Source organism: Ananas comosus, linkage group 2 (genome assembly GCF_001540865.1).
Source record: "Ananas comosus cultivar F153 linkage group 2, ASM154086v1, whole genome shotgun sequence".
In the NCBI taxonomy this organism is placed as follows: domain Eukaryota; kingdom Viridiplantae; phylum Streptophyta; class Magnoliopsida; order Poales; family Bromeliaceae; genus Ananas; species Ananas comosus.
Window position 1 is genome coordinate 6,850,711 of NC_033622.1, and position 14,747 is coordinate 6,865,457.

A 14,747-nucleotide genomic window follows, 5' to 3' on the forward strand; every position below is an offset into this window, starting at 1 on the left:
TTTCGTCGATTTTCGACTTAAAGCATCTGCTACAATATTAGCTTTCCTTAAATGATAAAGGATGGTCAAATCATAATCCTTGAGTAATTCTAACTATCTACGTTGTCTCAAGTTTAATTCCTTCTACGTAAACAGATACTTTAAACTTTTATGATCTCTATGTAGACTTCGCAACGCTCGCCGTAGAGGTAGTGACGCCAAAGCTTTAGAGCAAAAACTACAGCAGTCAGCTCTAGATTATTTGTAGGGTAGTTCTTTTCATAATTACATAATCCACTCCAGTAACAGGTAATGCTAGAATCGGAGCAGTGGTTAACCGTTCTTTCAGCTCCTGAAAGCTTCTTTCGCAGGCTTCATTCCACAGGAATCCCCGTCTCTGAAATTACATGTCCCAGAAATGCTACTTCTCGAAGTCAAAATTCGCATTTCTTTAACTTTGCAAACAGTTTCTTTTCTCGAAGTACTTGTAACACCATTCTTAAATGGTTTTCATGCTCCTCATCACTTCGAGAATATATTAAGATATTGTCGATAAACACGACCACAAACCTATCCAAATAGGGCTTAAAGACACGGTTCATTAAATCCATAAAGGCTGCTGGGGCATTTGTCAGTTCAAAAGGCATAACTGTAAATTCATAATGCTCATACCATGTCCTAAAAGCGGTCTTGAAAACATCTTCAGGCTTGATCTTAAGCTGATGATAACCTGACTGCAAATCAATTTTAGAATATACTTTCGATCCTTACAGCTGATCGAATAAGTCATCGATTCTGAATAATGGATATTTATTCTTGATTGTGACTTTGTTGATTTCTCGATAATCCACACACAATCGAAGGGATCCATATTTCTTTTTGACAAACAAAACCGAGGCTCCCCAAGGAGATACACTCGATCGAATGAAACCTTTATCCAAGAAATTTTGCAATTGTGCCTTCAGCTCTTTCAACTCAGTGGGTGTCATTCTATAGGGTGCTTTCGAGATAGGGGTAGTAGTCCCAGGGACAAGGTCTATCACAAATTCAACTTCTCTATCAGGTGGCATATCTGGCAACTCAGCTGGAAACACATCTCCGAATTCTCGCACAACCGGGATATTATCAATCTTGACGGCTTCTCCGTCGCTTACAAAAATACTAGCCAAATAGGCTACACAACCCCTCCGAATCAACTGTCGTTCTTGCGAAGAGCTAATAGTTATTGCGAACAATGAACTCTAGCACCCCTTATAAACAAACTCTTGCTGACCGATCCTACATGTTCTAAAAAGGGTTAGACAAGTTTTGGACAAGTTTGAGAGTGATTGGATTGTCGAAGACAAGAAATTGCATTGCTCCTGTGAAATTTGGCCATTTTTGCATTGTGTACCGGTACAGGCATTATGCTGTACCGGTACAGCAAGCAGCAGAGGCAGCAGCTGCGTGGCAAGCATGCCATTTTGGTCTTTTAGCATCCCATGCTTATCTACTTGACCCAGCACGACCCCAGGAGCTCTGTAGAAGTTGCTGGAGCTCAGAGCAAGTTTCTTCCCCTTCTCCCTCTTTCTCTCTCTAGGGTTTTTCTCTCTCTACGCGAAAGTCGCCGTTTTGCGCCGATTTCGCGTCTCGATCAACGGTTGCTGGTTGGGTGGACTTGGGGTCGGCTTTTAATAGGTAAGTGAAGTGTTTTTAGCAAGGTTTTCATGTCTACTGCTGGGGGGCTGCTGAATGAAAGCTGTAGAGAGATTTATAGCTCAATTACTCTCAAGTTTGTAGTTTAGTATTCATTTTTGACGCATTTCAGTTTTATTGCTTCCAGCTGAGTTGAGAAGGACTCCAGCAGCTTGAAAGGAGTTATTTAGCTATGATTTATCTACCTTGGACCAGGGTTAAGCTGCTGCAAAGCTAGACAAAGGTAATTAGTCAACTGTGACATAAGTTCAGGACTATGTGAAGTTATTTGAGTAAGTGACGCAGTTTCGATTGAATTCTTCACCGCAGGTTTTCGAGTCTCTTTGAGCTGAACCTGTGCTCTTGGAAGCTGGTTTGGGAGGATATTTTAAGCAAGGGTAAGTAGAAATTCCTGTTAGAAAACTGAATTTATAAGATTCTAGCCATATTACCTAGTAAGGGAGTGTTTTGACGCTGTTTCGTGTTTTTTCGTAGCAGGATTGCGATCAACCCTTGGCTCATTTTCTGCTGATCAGTGAGGGCTTTTGGGGGCTTAACTTGAGTTATTGAGCTGAACCAAAACAGGGATTTACATTGCAAGATAGTACAATTGAGTATTTCGTCGAAATTGGACTTTTAGTAATCGTGGTAACGTGATTCTTATGTTTCATGTTCAGCAGGATCGTGGCCTAGTTGAGCTAACTCTTGGAATTCATTTGAGCTGATTTGAGTTTAGTAATAGGTGGGTTTGACCTAACCAGAGCAAGTGAAGCTCCTCTATGTGCTATATGATACTATAGAAATAGCATATGAATGCATTTTGCGTAACTTGGGAATCGGCATAGATTCAGGACATTATCACCATTATAGTTGCTATATGTATGTGTAGTGAACTGAAATCTCTCTTAAGTAGAGAAATTCATGCATAGAAGTAAACATGTTTATGTTTGACTTAGTTGAATGAATCATGGACAATCTAGTATGTTTCTAAAGTAGAAAACGATGACATGTTTTGTGTCTATAATCGTAGTGCCATGATGGTGGAAAGCTTCTAATGCTATGTATAAATTAGCATTACTCTTACATGATTACTATTCTAGTGGATACTAGCTATGCTCAATATCTGTTATATTGAAATTCCGATCAAAGGATCGAGAATGAGAACATTGCAAGATAAAACGTGATGATTGAGATGTATTGGATTATGGACTTTGCTTGCTTGCCATCGTGCTCATTGGCACACGCTTGTGAGGGTAGCTCCCTACAAGCCGGCACTCCGGAATTGGCCTACGCGACATTTGCTCGCCCGTGCGGGATTGAGTGCCGAAGTGGATTGCCGTGGGGAGTGTTTACTACCACGGGGCCATTAGGCGCAGCGCAAGCTGGACTACCTTGAGTAGGTCCTTATGAATGAAATAAAAATACTAAATGACAAAGAACAGTAATGAATGCTCATCAGTTATAGTGTACAGTATTTACTTACATATCCATGTTTATGTTCATGTTTAGAGTAGTTGCTATGCTTCTATTATTTAGTTGATTCATTACTGCAGAAATCATGGTTACATGCTGATTACATGCCTATTGCCTGTTAGCATTGCATATAGATATCATACAATTATTACTTTTACTTTCATTTAATACATCATGAGCCTAGTAGTGTAATTCGTCGAGGCTGGCGGCTTACCCACTGGGAACTATTATTAATAGTTCTCACGCCCTTTTTATTGTTGTTTTTACAGAGCCATCTACAGAAGAGGTTGGGGATCGTGGCAAGGGAGTCGCGTCTAGCTAGACATTGCTAGGAGCATGCTAGTCGATCATCTTACTACTCGGGCTACGGCCGAGGGTGATGTCCCTATATATAGAGAGAGACCACCATTGTATCTACTTTTGTTTACCCCGTGATGTATATGTACTATTAAACCAGATATTATAGTTGTGACACTCTCTCCTTTAGTTGAGATTTTGGGCTGTGTACTCTCTGTTCTATTGTTGATAGTTGTATTGATGTCTACTATGCTCTGATATCAGGATAGAATCCTTTTATGTTTTACTCTTATCGACTTGTTTGTTGTAGACGCCTTATATACTGCAGGTATATGGCGGGTCTGTGCACGTACCGGATATGCTTCCGCTGGTACCCAAGCGTGACAGATTATAGTGATATCAGAGCCTAGGGTTGAGTCTTAGTAGACCTAGCAAACCTTAGGCTGGTTGGACTATAAGAATAGGCTCGTGAGAGACGAGGTCTAGTTGAGTTTGCTGTTAGCGAAAGTATTTTGATTGGGTAATTTATAAACTCCGAATGGTAGGAGTTTGATCGGAATGTGCAATTACTAACTTTGTAGAGGGCCACGTTGGCGGCCGACAACGTGATTTCGGAAGTTAGTACGCGTTATATTTCATTACTTTCGCTTGACTAGTTGGCTTATACCTGAAGTAATGGTTTAATAGTATAGGTTTTATTAATCTATATTTGTTTTGTACTGCAGCTCAAGATGCCTTTGACTCGTTCGCAAGCCGCCGGGGCAGCTGAGGTGGCGGATGCGGAGGAAGTGGGGACCTCCGTTACTTCTGGATCTAGCGGGATCCATGAGTTACAGGATCAGCTCGCGAAGCTGACGGATTTGGTTGCTCAGCAGGCTGCGGCAGCGCGACAGCAGATGGATGCCGCGCGTCGGCATGAGGACAGGATGAAGAGATTAGAGGATTTACTATTGCGGCAGACGACCGACAGGGAGATTCCTGATCCTATACCTACAGTACCAGACAGGGATGCGACAGTGAGAGCACAGTCACCAGTCCCAGAGACACCCCCAGTAGCTCCGAGGGTAGAGTCTCGACAGGAGACAGTTGTACCACCCGTGCATGTGGCTGCGGCAGGGACAGTGTTACCTGAGATGGTGGGGGTTGAGGAGCGAGAGCGGATGATGGAAAGGTTGAATGAGTTTCGTCATTGCAACCCTCGTGTCTTTGACGGGAAAAAAACTGATCATTGGGTAGTCGAGAAATGGCTGATGCACATGGAGAAACTGTTCTATGATACTTTTGTTGAGGAGCGATACAGAGTTTGGTTTGCGACGCACCACCTTGATGGCGAGCTTACAGATGGTGGGTAGATATCCGTGAGGACCCCCGTGTTGATTTATCAGCGATCACTTGGACGAGATTCAAGAAATTATTATTGACAACCTATTTCCCGCAGAGTGTAAAGAGGCAAATGGAAAGGGATTTGAGAAACTTGAGGCAGGGAGACAGGACAGTAGCAGAGTACGAGCGAGAGTTCTCCCGATTGCTGCATTGTGTTCCATTTGTGGTCAGAGATGATGAGGACAAGGCTCGGATTTTCGAGATTGGTTTGCAGCCTGCGATTTTCAGATTGGTCCAGGCGTCAAACCTTCCACTTACAGGGAAGTAGTGAACCGGGCTTTGATTGTGGAGAAGGGGGCGAAAATTATGAAGGAAAGATGTTGTGGATCGAAGTAAAGGAAAAAGGCCAGCAGCTGAGAGCAGTGGTCAGCAACCCTTCAGGAGACCGCCGAAGTATCCAATGGACCAGCCGAGCCAGTCGAGAGGTCGAGGTTCTTCAGCATTCCGTGGAGCACCCGAGCGTCTTCGACAGCCACGTTGTGTCATTTGTGGTGGGCCTCACTTTTCACCAGTGTCCACAACGTGGGGGCAGGTGTTTTATCTGTGGCCAGGAGGGCCACTATCGTTCAGAGTGCCCGAGAGGTCCTTCACCTGCACCATCATCAGCATCAACACCTGCATCTTCTACTCTGAGCCAGGGGACCCCGACAACACCCTCGCAGTACAGACGATCACCGGGACATGTATGCCGCCCAGACTGAGGAGGCCGCAGCAGCGGAGGAGGTCGTAGCAGGTATCATTATGCTTTATGATATTCGTGTTCGTGCTTTATTTGATACTGGTGCTTCGCATTCTTTTATTGATCGGCAATTCGCCGAGTTGCATAGCATTCATGTAGTACCTACTTTGCATCCGGGACGAATAATCGTGCCCGACCATACCCTAGATGTTCGTGAGTTTTGCCTTCGCTGCTCCATTAGGGTAGGCGACTGGATTATGCTAGTGGATCTTTTGGCACTACACAAACTAGGTGAGTTTGATGTAGTATTGGGTATGGATTGGCTAACACAATATTATGCGACCATAGATTGCACGAGCAGAATGGTGACCTTTAGGGAATCGGGTCAGCAAGAGTTTGTTTATAAGGGGTGTCAGAGTTCATTGTTCGCAATGACTATTAGCTCTTCGCGAGCACGACAGTTGATTCGAAGAGGGTGTGTAGCCTATTTGGCTAGCATTTCTGTGAGTGACGGAGGAGCCGTCAAGATTGAAGATATTCCAGTGGTGCGGGAGTTTGGGGATGTGTTTCAAGCTGAGTTGCCTGGTATGCCACCTAATAGGGAAGTTGAGTTTGTGATAGATCTTGTCCCTGAGATTACCCCAATCTCAAAAGCACCGTATAGGATGGCACCCGCTGAGTTGAAAGAGCTGAAAGCACAATTACAGGATTTACTGGATAAGGGTTTCATTCGACTGAGTGTATCTCCCTGGGGAGCCCCGGTATTATTTGTTAAGAAGAAAGATGGATCTCTTCTATTGTTTGTGGATTATCGAGAAATCAACAAAGTCACAATCAAGAATAAATATCCCTTACCCAGAATCGACGATTTATTTGATCAGCTGCAAGGATCGAAAGTATATTCTAAGATTGATTTGCAGTCAGGTTATCATCAACTTAAGATTAAGCCTGAAGAGGTTTCCAAGACCGCTTTTAGGACACGGTTTGGGCATTATGAATTTACAGTTATGCCATTTGGACTGACAAATACCCTAGCAGCCTTTATGGATTTAATGAACCGTGTCTTTAAGCCCTATTTAGAAAGGTTTGTGGTCGTGTTTATCGACGATATCTTGATATATTCTCGAAGTGACGAAGAGCATGAAAACCATTTAAGAGTGGTGTCACAAGTACTTCGAGAAAAGAAATTGTTTGCAAAGTTAAAGAAATGTGAATTTTGGCTTCGAGAAGTGGCATTTCTGGGACATGTAATTTCTGAAATAGGAATCGCGGTGGACCTAAAGAAGATTGAAGCGATTAAAGATTGGTTTAGGCCGACTAATGTCACCGAGATTCGAGTTTCCTTGGTTTGATAGGATACTACCGAAGATTTGTAGAAGGATTTGCAAAGATGTCTACGTCTCTCACTCGACTTACACATAAAGGAGCTAAATTTCTGTGGAATGAAGCTTGCGAAAGAAGCTTTCAAGAGCTGAAGGAGCGATTGACCACCGCCTCGATTTTAGCACTACCTGTTACTGGAGTAGACTATGTGATTTACAGCGATGCGTCGCTAAATGGATTAGGGTGTGTTCTAATGCAGAATGGCAGAGTAATTGCTTATGCATCTCGCCAATTGAAAGGTTATGAAAAGAACTACCCTACACATGATCTTGAGTTAGCAGCCGTGGTATTTGCTTTGAAGTTTTGGCGCCACTATCTCTACGGCGAGCGTTGCGAAGTGTATACAGATCATAAAAGCTTAAAGTATCTGTTTACTCAGAAGGAATTAAACTTGAGACAACGTAGATGGTTGGAGTTGCTCAAGGATTATGATTTGACCATCCTCTATCATCTAGGAAAAGCTAATGTTGTAGCAGATACTTTAAGTCGAAAATCAACGAAAAATTTGGCGATGTCGATAACTATGCAACCACTGTTGGTAAAGGAAATGGAGCAGTTGAATTTAGAAGTTGTAGCTCCTGACACGCCTTGGCGACTTATGTCATTAATGATGCAACCTACCCTGATCGATCGAATTAAAGAAAAGCAAGCTCAAAATGAATTCCTGCAAAAGATCCGAGCAAAGATCACTGTTGATCCGGTTGGCGATTTTCGAGTGGATAATCAGGGATTGTTGAGATTTGGTGATCGACTTTGTATTCCAGCAGACTCTGACATTAAAGAAGAAATCTTGAAAGAAGCACACCGGGCGCCGTATGCTTTACACCCTGGGAGTACGAAAATGTATAAAGATTTAAAGCTGACTTATTGGTGGCCTGGAATAAAAAAGGAAGTTGCAGATTTTGTGGCCAGATGCTTAACCTGTCAGCAGGTTAAGGCTGAATATCGACTTCCTGCGGAAAAACTTCAAAGCTTACCCTTGCCAGTGTGGAAGTGGGAGAGGATCACTATGGATTTTATTGTTGGATTACCTCGCTTACAGGCATGTCATGATGCAATTTGGGTAATTGTGGATAGATTGACGAAATCTGCTCACTTTATTTCAATTCATACAGTTTAGTTGGGGGAAAGACTCGCACAAGTGTACCTAGATGAAATTGTGCGATTACATGGAGTACCAGCTTCTATTGTTTCGGAACAAGACACCCGATTTGTTTCACATTTCTGGAGGAGTTTACAGGAGGCCTTGGGTACCCGATTGGATTTTAGTATTGCTTTCCACCCCCAGAGTGATGGGCAGTCCGAGCGTACCATCCAGACCCTTGAGGATATGTTGAAGGCCTGTGTGATTGATTACCAGGGCAGTTGGCCACATTTCCTACCAATGGCTGAATTTGCTTATAACAATAGTTATCAAGCAAGCATTCAGATTGCACCGTTTGAAGCCCTTTATGGTAGAAAGTGCAGATCACCCCTTCATTGGAGTGAAGTAGGGGAGAGATTAGTTCTGGGTCCAGATGTGTTACAGGAAGCTGAAGCTAATGTTCGACTTGCACGAGAACGTCTACTGACAGCTCAAAGTCGACAAAGAAGTTATGCGGATAAACGTCGACGAGAATTGGAATTTCAAATTTGCGATCATGTATTCTTAAAAGTTTCACCGACAAAGGGAGTTAAGAGATTTGGTATTCGAGAAAAGTTAAGTCCTCGATTTATTGGACCTTACGAGGTGTTGGAGCGGGTAGGCCCCGTAGCATATCGTCTTGCTTTACCGCCGAGCCTATCAGGAGTGCATAATGTGTTTCATATATCTACACTGCGGAAGTATATTTTCGATTTGACCCACATATTGGAAAACACCTCGGTGGAGTTACAAGAAAATTTGAGCTTTGAGAAGCATCCAGCGAAAATATTAGCTCGAGAAGTGAAACGGCGTCGAAACTGCGAAATACCCTATGTGAAGATACTTTGGGACAACCATGATGAACGTGAAGCCACTTGGGAACTGGAAAGTGCAATGCAAGAGCACTATCCCTATCTTTTCTGGACGGAATTTTGAGGTAAGTATTTACAAGTTTCGCGGACAAAATTTCTTTTTAGGAGGGGTGAATGTAACACACTGAACTTTCGCAAATTGCGAAGTTCGAGTGTGAGGAATGGGATGTGGATCTATCCTACATGTTCTAAAAAGGGTTAGACAAGTTTTGGACAAGTTTGAGAGTGATTCGATTGTCGGAGACAAGAAATTACATAAGCAATTACTCTGCCATTCTGCATTAGAACACACCCTAATTAATTCAGCGACGCATCGCTGTAAATTACATAATCCACTCTAGTAACAGGTAATGCTAGAATCGGAGCAGTGGTTAACTGTTGTTTCAGCTCCTAAAGCTTCTTTCGCAGGCTTCATTCCACAGGAATTTAGCTCCTTTATGTGTGAGTCGAGTGAGAGGAGTAGACATCTTCGCAAATCCTTCCATAAATCTTCGGTAGTATTCCGCCAAACCAAGGAAACTCCGAATCTCTATAACATTTGTCGGTCAGGGCCAATCTTTAATTGCTTCTATCTTATTTAGATCTACAGCAATCCCCGTCTTTGAAATTACATGTTCCAGAAATGCTACTTCTCGAAGTCAAAATTCGCATTTCTTTAACTTTGCAAACAGTTTCTTTTCTCGAAGTACTTGTAACACCATTCTTAAATGGTTTTCATGCTCCTCATCACTTCGAGAATATATCAAGATATTGTCGATAAACACGACCACAAACCTATCCAAATAGGGCTTAAAGACACGGTTCATTAAATCCATAAAAGCTGCTTGGGCATTTGTCAGTCCAAAAGGCATAACTGTAAATTCATAATGCTCATACCGTGTCCTAAAAGCGGTCTTGGAAACATCTTCAGGCTTGATCTTAAGCTGATGATAACCTGACTGCAAATCAATCTTAGAATATACTTTCAATCCTTACAGCTGATCGAATAAGTCATCAATTCTGGATAATGGATATTTATTCTTGATTGTGACTTTGTTGATTTCTCGATAATCCACACACAATCGAAAGGATCCATATTTCTTTTTGACAAACAAAACCGGGGCTTCCCAAGGAGATACACTCGGTCGAATGAAACCTTTATCCAAGAAATCTTGCAATTGTGCCTTCAGCTCTTTCAACTCAGCGGGTGCCATCCTATAGGGTGCTTTCGAGATAGGGGTGGTCCCAGGGACAAGGTCTATCACAAATTCAACTTTTCTATCAGGTGGCATATCCGGCAACTCAGCTGGAAACACATCTCCGAATTCTCGCACAACCGGGATATTATCAATCTTGACGGCTTCTCCGTCGCTCACAGAAATACTAGCCAAATAGGCTACACAACCCCTCCGAATCAACTGTCGTTCTTGCGAAGAGCTAATAGTTATTGCGAACAATGAACTCTAGCACCCCTTATAAACAAACTCTTGCTGACCGATCCTACATGTTCTAAAAAGGGTTAGACAAGTTTTGGACAAGTTTGAGAGTGATTGGATTATCGAAGACAAGAAATTGCATTGCTCCTGCGAAATTTGGCCATTTTTTGCATTGTGTACCGGTACAGGCATTATGCTGTACCGGTACAGCAAGCAGCAGAGGCAGCAGCTGCGTGGCAAGCATGCCATTTTGGTCTTTTAGCATCCCATGCTTATCTACTTGACCCAGCACGACCCCAGGAGCTCTGTAGAAGTTGCTGGAGCTCAGAGCAAGCTTCTTCCCCTTCTCCCTCTTTCTCTCTCTAGGGTTTTTCTCTCTCTACGCGAAAGTCGCCGTTTTGCGCCGATTTCGCGTCTCGATCTACGGTTGCTGGTTGGGTGGACTTGGGGTCGGCTTTTAATAGGTAAGTGAAGTGTTTTTAGCAAGGTTTTCATGTCTACTGCTGGGGGGCTGCTGAATGAAAGCTGTAGAGAGGTTAATAGCTCAATTACTCTCAAGTTTGTGGTTTAGTATTCGTTTTTGACGCATTTCTGTTTTATTGCTTCCAGCTGAGTTGAGAAGGACTCCAGCAGCTTGAAAGGAGTTGTTTAGCTGTGATTTAACTACCTTGGATCAGGGTTAAGCTGCTGCAAAGCTAGACAAAGGTAATTAGTCAACTGTGACATAAGTTCAGGACTTTGTGAAGTTATTTGAGTAAGTGACGCAATTTGGATTGAATTCTTCACAGCAGGTTTTCGAGTCTCTTTGAGCTGAACCTGTGCTCTTGGAAGCTGGTTTGGGAGGATATTTTAAGCAAGGGTAAGTAGAAATTCTGGTTAGAAAACTGAATTTGTAAGATTCCAGCCATATTACCTAGTAAGGGAGCGTTTTGACGCCGTTTCGTGTTTGTTTGCAGCAGGATTGCGATCAACCCTTGGCTCATTTTCTGCTGATCAGTGAGGGCTTTTGGGGGCTCAACTTGAGGCATTGAGCTGAACCAAAATAGGGATTTACATTGCAAGATAGTACAATTGAGTATTTCGTCGAAATTGGACTTTTAGTAATCGTGGTAACGTGATTCTTATGTTTCATGTTCAGCAGGATCGTGGCCTAGTTGAGCTAACTCTTGGAATTCATTTGAGCTGATTTGAGTTTAGTAATAGGTGGGTTTGACCTAACCAGAGCAAGTGAAGCTCCCCTATGTGCTATATGATACTATAGAAATAGCATATGAATGCATTTTGCGTAACTTGGGAAACGGCATAGATTCAGGATATTATCACCATTATAGTTGCTATATGTATGTGTAGTGAACTAAAATCTCTCTTAAGTAGAGAAATTCATGCATAGAAGTAAACATATTTATGTTTGACTTAGTTGAATGAATCATGAACAATCTAGTATGTTTCTAAAGTAGAAAACGATGACATGCTTTGTGTCTATAATCGTAGTGCCATGATAGTGGAAAGCTTCTAATACTATGTATAAATTAGCATTACTCTTACATGATTACTATTCTAGTGGATACTAGCTATGCTCAATATCTGTTATATTGAAATTTCGATCAAAGGATCGAGAATGAGAACATTGCAAGATCAAACGTGATGATTGAGATGTATTGGATTATGGACTTTGCTTGCTTGTCATTGTGCTCATTCGCACACGCTTGTGAGGGTAGCTCTCTACAAGCCAGCACTCCGGAGTTGGCCTACGTGACAGTTGCTCGCCCGTGCGGGATTGAGCGCCGAAGTGGATTGCCGTGGGGAGTGTTTACTACCACGGGGCCATTAGGCGCAGCGCAAGCTGGACTACCTTAAGTAGGTCCTTATGAATGAAATAAAAATACTAAATGACAAAGAACAGTAATTAATGCTCATCAGTTATAGTGTACAGTATTTACTTACACATTCATGTTTATGTTCATATTTAGAGTAGTTGCTATGCTTCTATTGTTTAGTTGATTCATTACTGCAGAAATCATGGTTACATGATGATTACATGCCTATTGCCTGCTAGCATTGCATATAGATATCATGCAATTATTGCTTTTACTTTCATTTAATACATCATGAGCCTAGTGGTGTAATTCGCCGAGGCTGGCGGCTTACCCACTGGGAACTATTGTTAATAGTTCTCACGACTTTTTTATGGTTGTTTTTACAGAGCCATCTACAGGAGAGGTTAGGGATCGTGGCAAGGGAGTCGCGTCTAGCTAGACATTGCTAAGAGCATGCTAGTCGATCACCTTGCTACTCGGGCTACGGCCGAGGGTGATGTCCCTATATATAGAGAGAGACCACCATTGTACCTACTTTTGTTTACCCCGTGATGTATATGTACTATTAAACCTGATATTATAGTTGTGACACTTTCTCCTTTAGTTGAGATTTTGGGCTGTGTACCCTCTGTTCTATTGTTGATAGTTGTATTGATGTCTACTATGCTCTGATATCAGGATAAAATCCTTTTATGTTTTACTCCTATCGACTTGTTTGTTGTAGACGCCTTATATACTGTAGCTATATGGCGGGTCTGTGCACGTACCGGATATACTTCCGCTGGTACCCGGGCGTGACAGATTATAGTGGTATCAGAGCCTAGGGTTGAGTCTTAGTAGACCTAGCAAACCTTAGGCTGGTTGGACTATAAGAATAAGCTCGTGAGAGACGAGGTCTAGTTGAGTTTGTTGTTAGCGAAACTATTTTGACAGGGTATCCTTCGGAAAAGCTAAAGATATCCAAAACACGAAAAGTGCTTTAGAGTCGAGTCAACGAGAGCAAATAGTGCAAAATCTGCACTTTGCAGATTTTGCTCTCGGGGACCGATCCCTTGCAGGGAAGGACCTGTTCCCGTAGCTGGTGGTTGCGAGATTGCCTAATGCAACCGGTCCCTGGGCCGAGGGACCGGTCCCCGTAGGTGAAATCTGCGGGAGAAGTGAATATTTGGCTAAGTCCCGAGAGGTCAGCTCTCGGGAACCGGTATCTCGAGAAGGACCGGTCCTCAATGGTCCAGTCTCCCGGCTAGGGACCGGTTCCCATACGCGTGAATTTTGGGAAGGTCCTCAGGGACCGGTCCCTCATCGGGAGGACCGGTTCCTCCGCGCAAAATCTGCTCAGGCAGAGTAAGTTGAGAAGGTTAAAGTAGAGGGACTTTTATGCAAAATGCTATTAGTTAGAGGGTATAGAGGGGAGATCATTCTCTTCCTCTCTCATTCTAACTCTCCCTCTCACACTCTCTATCTCTCCCTCAGCCCCCCTCTCTTTCAAGGAAAAAAAAGAGAAGGAGAAGAATGAAAATAGAAGGAGAAGAAAGAAAAGAGAAGAAGAAGGAGGAGAAGAAGAAGAAGAATGAGAGCTTGGAGAAGATCATCTCCACCACCTTCTTCTGTCATCTTCATCCCTTTGGAGTAGCTCAAGAGGTAAGCTACTAAACCCTAGCATGTAGAACTAAGGGTTTTGGGTTTTTGGCTTTGAAAATGGGTCAAATGGACCTTTAGCATGCTTTTAAATAGATCAATGCTAGAATCTAAGGTTTGGAAGGAGAGGTTGCTATAGGTGCAACCTAGGGCTCCAAATTGGGGTCTTTGATAAATGATGAGATTGATCTCATTTAGTTGCTTGTAAACCTAATTGATAGGTGCCTAAACGCGGAGGCGAAGTCGGATTTACGATTCGTCAAGCGGGAGAAAAGTTATCGGCAAGATATAGCCGATTGAGCACCGTCTTGGACCAAGGAGGCCGAGACATCGTCGTAACGTTCGGCGAGATGCAATTCTAGAACCTTCATACCCTCAAAAGGTGGGGGGTGTCATCCCGAAACAACCGAACTCTCTATTATGTCTTAGAATAACATATAATCTCATCTCTTGCATGTTGCATTGTAGGATTGCATTGTAATATCTTTTTCTTATGCTTCTAAATGTTAACCTAGTGTATATGGAATACTGGGTGAATGGATAGGTAAGGATTCGGTCGGAACATGGATCCTATAGTGCTAAAGGAAAGAGATGAACTCGATGGTTATTTAGTGACATAGAGAGTGTCATCTAAATGTTTAAAGAACAGAATGAGTGGCATTATGTAGTGTGCTTGACACTAGAGGTTCATGAACTTAGGGATAGGTGGATTCCCTAGAAAATGACTCGTGAACAATGAACTTAGTAAAGCTAAGTAACTATGCATGAAAGTCGGAATAGGTGAGTTCCGAGAGAAATGTTGGCCCTAATTCGTAGGGTATCCTCACGTAGAGAGGATAGGGTATCGTCACGTGGAGAGGATAGATCAAGCTCACCGTCTGTTATTTGGGGTGGTAAAGCCATCCATATGCTCACATGGAGAGGATTGGTCGTCGAGTACTCTGGAGTGTCGGGCGATAGGATAGAGTTGTCCGCAGACAGTCCCGGGTTCGGGGGCACATAGAGCCTCTTTGC

The 14,747-nt window shown here is 42.9% G+C and overlaps 2 long non-coding RNA genes across 5 annotated transcripts; both read left to right on the plus strand.

The window, feature by feature from the left end:
• LOC109726373 lies at positions 544 to 3,452 on the plus strand. The gene is made up of 5 exons (XR_002220501.1): positions 544 to 1,656; positions 1,802 to 1,897; positions 1,984 to 2,051; positions 2,152 to 2,395; positions 3,396 to 3,452. It is a non-coding gene; the product is annotated as an uncharacterized LOC109726373 (long non-coding RNA).
• On the plus strand, positions 9,625 to 12,523 carry LOC109726377. Of its 4 annotated transcripts, none has more exons than XR_002220508.1 (5): positions 9,625 to 10,742; positions 10,888 to 10,983; positions 11,067 to 11,137; positions 11,235 to 11,481; positions 12,482 to 12,523. It is a non-coding gene; the product is annotated as an uncharacterized LOC109726377 (long non-coding RNA). The 4 variants fall into 4 exon arrangements; XR_002220507.1 differs by having other exon boundaries at positions 11,238 to 11,481; XR_002220503.1 differs by having other exon boundaries at positions 11,070 to 11,137.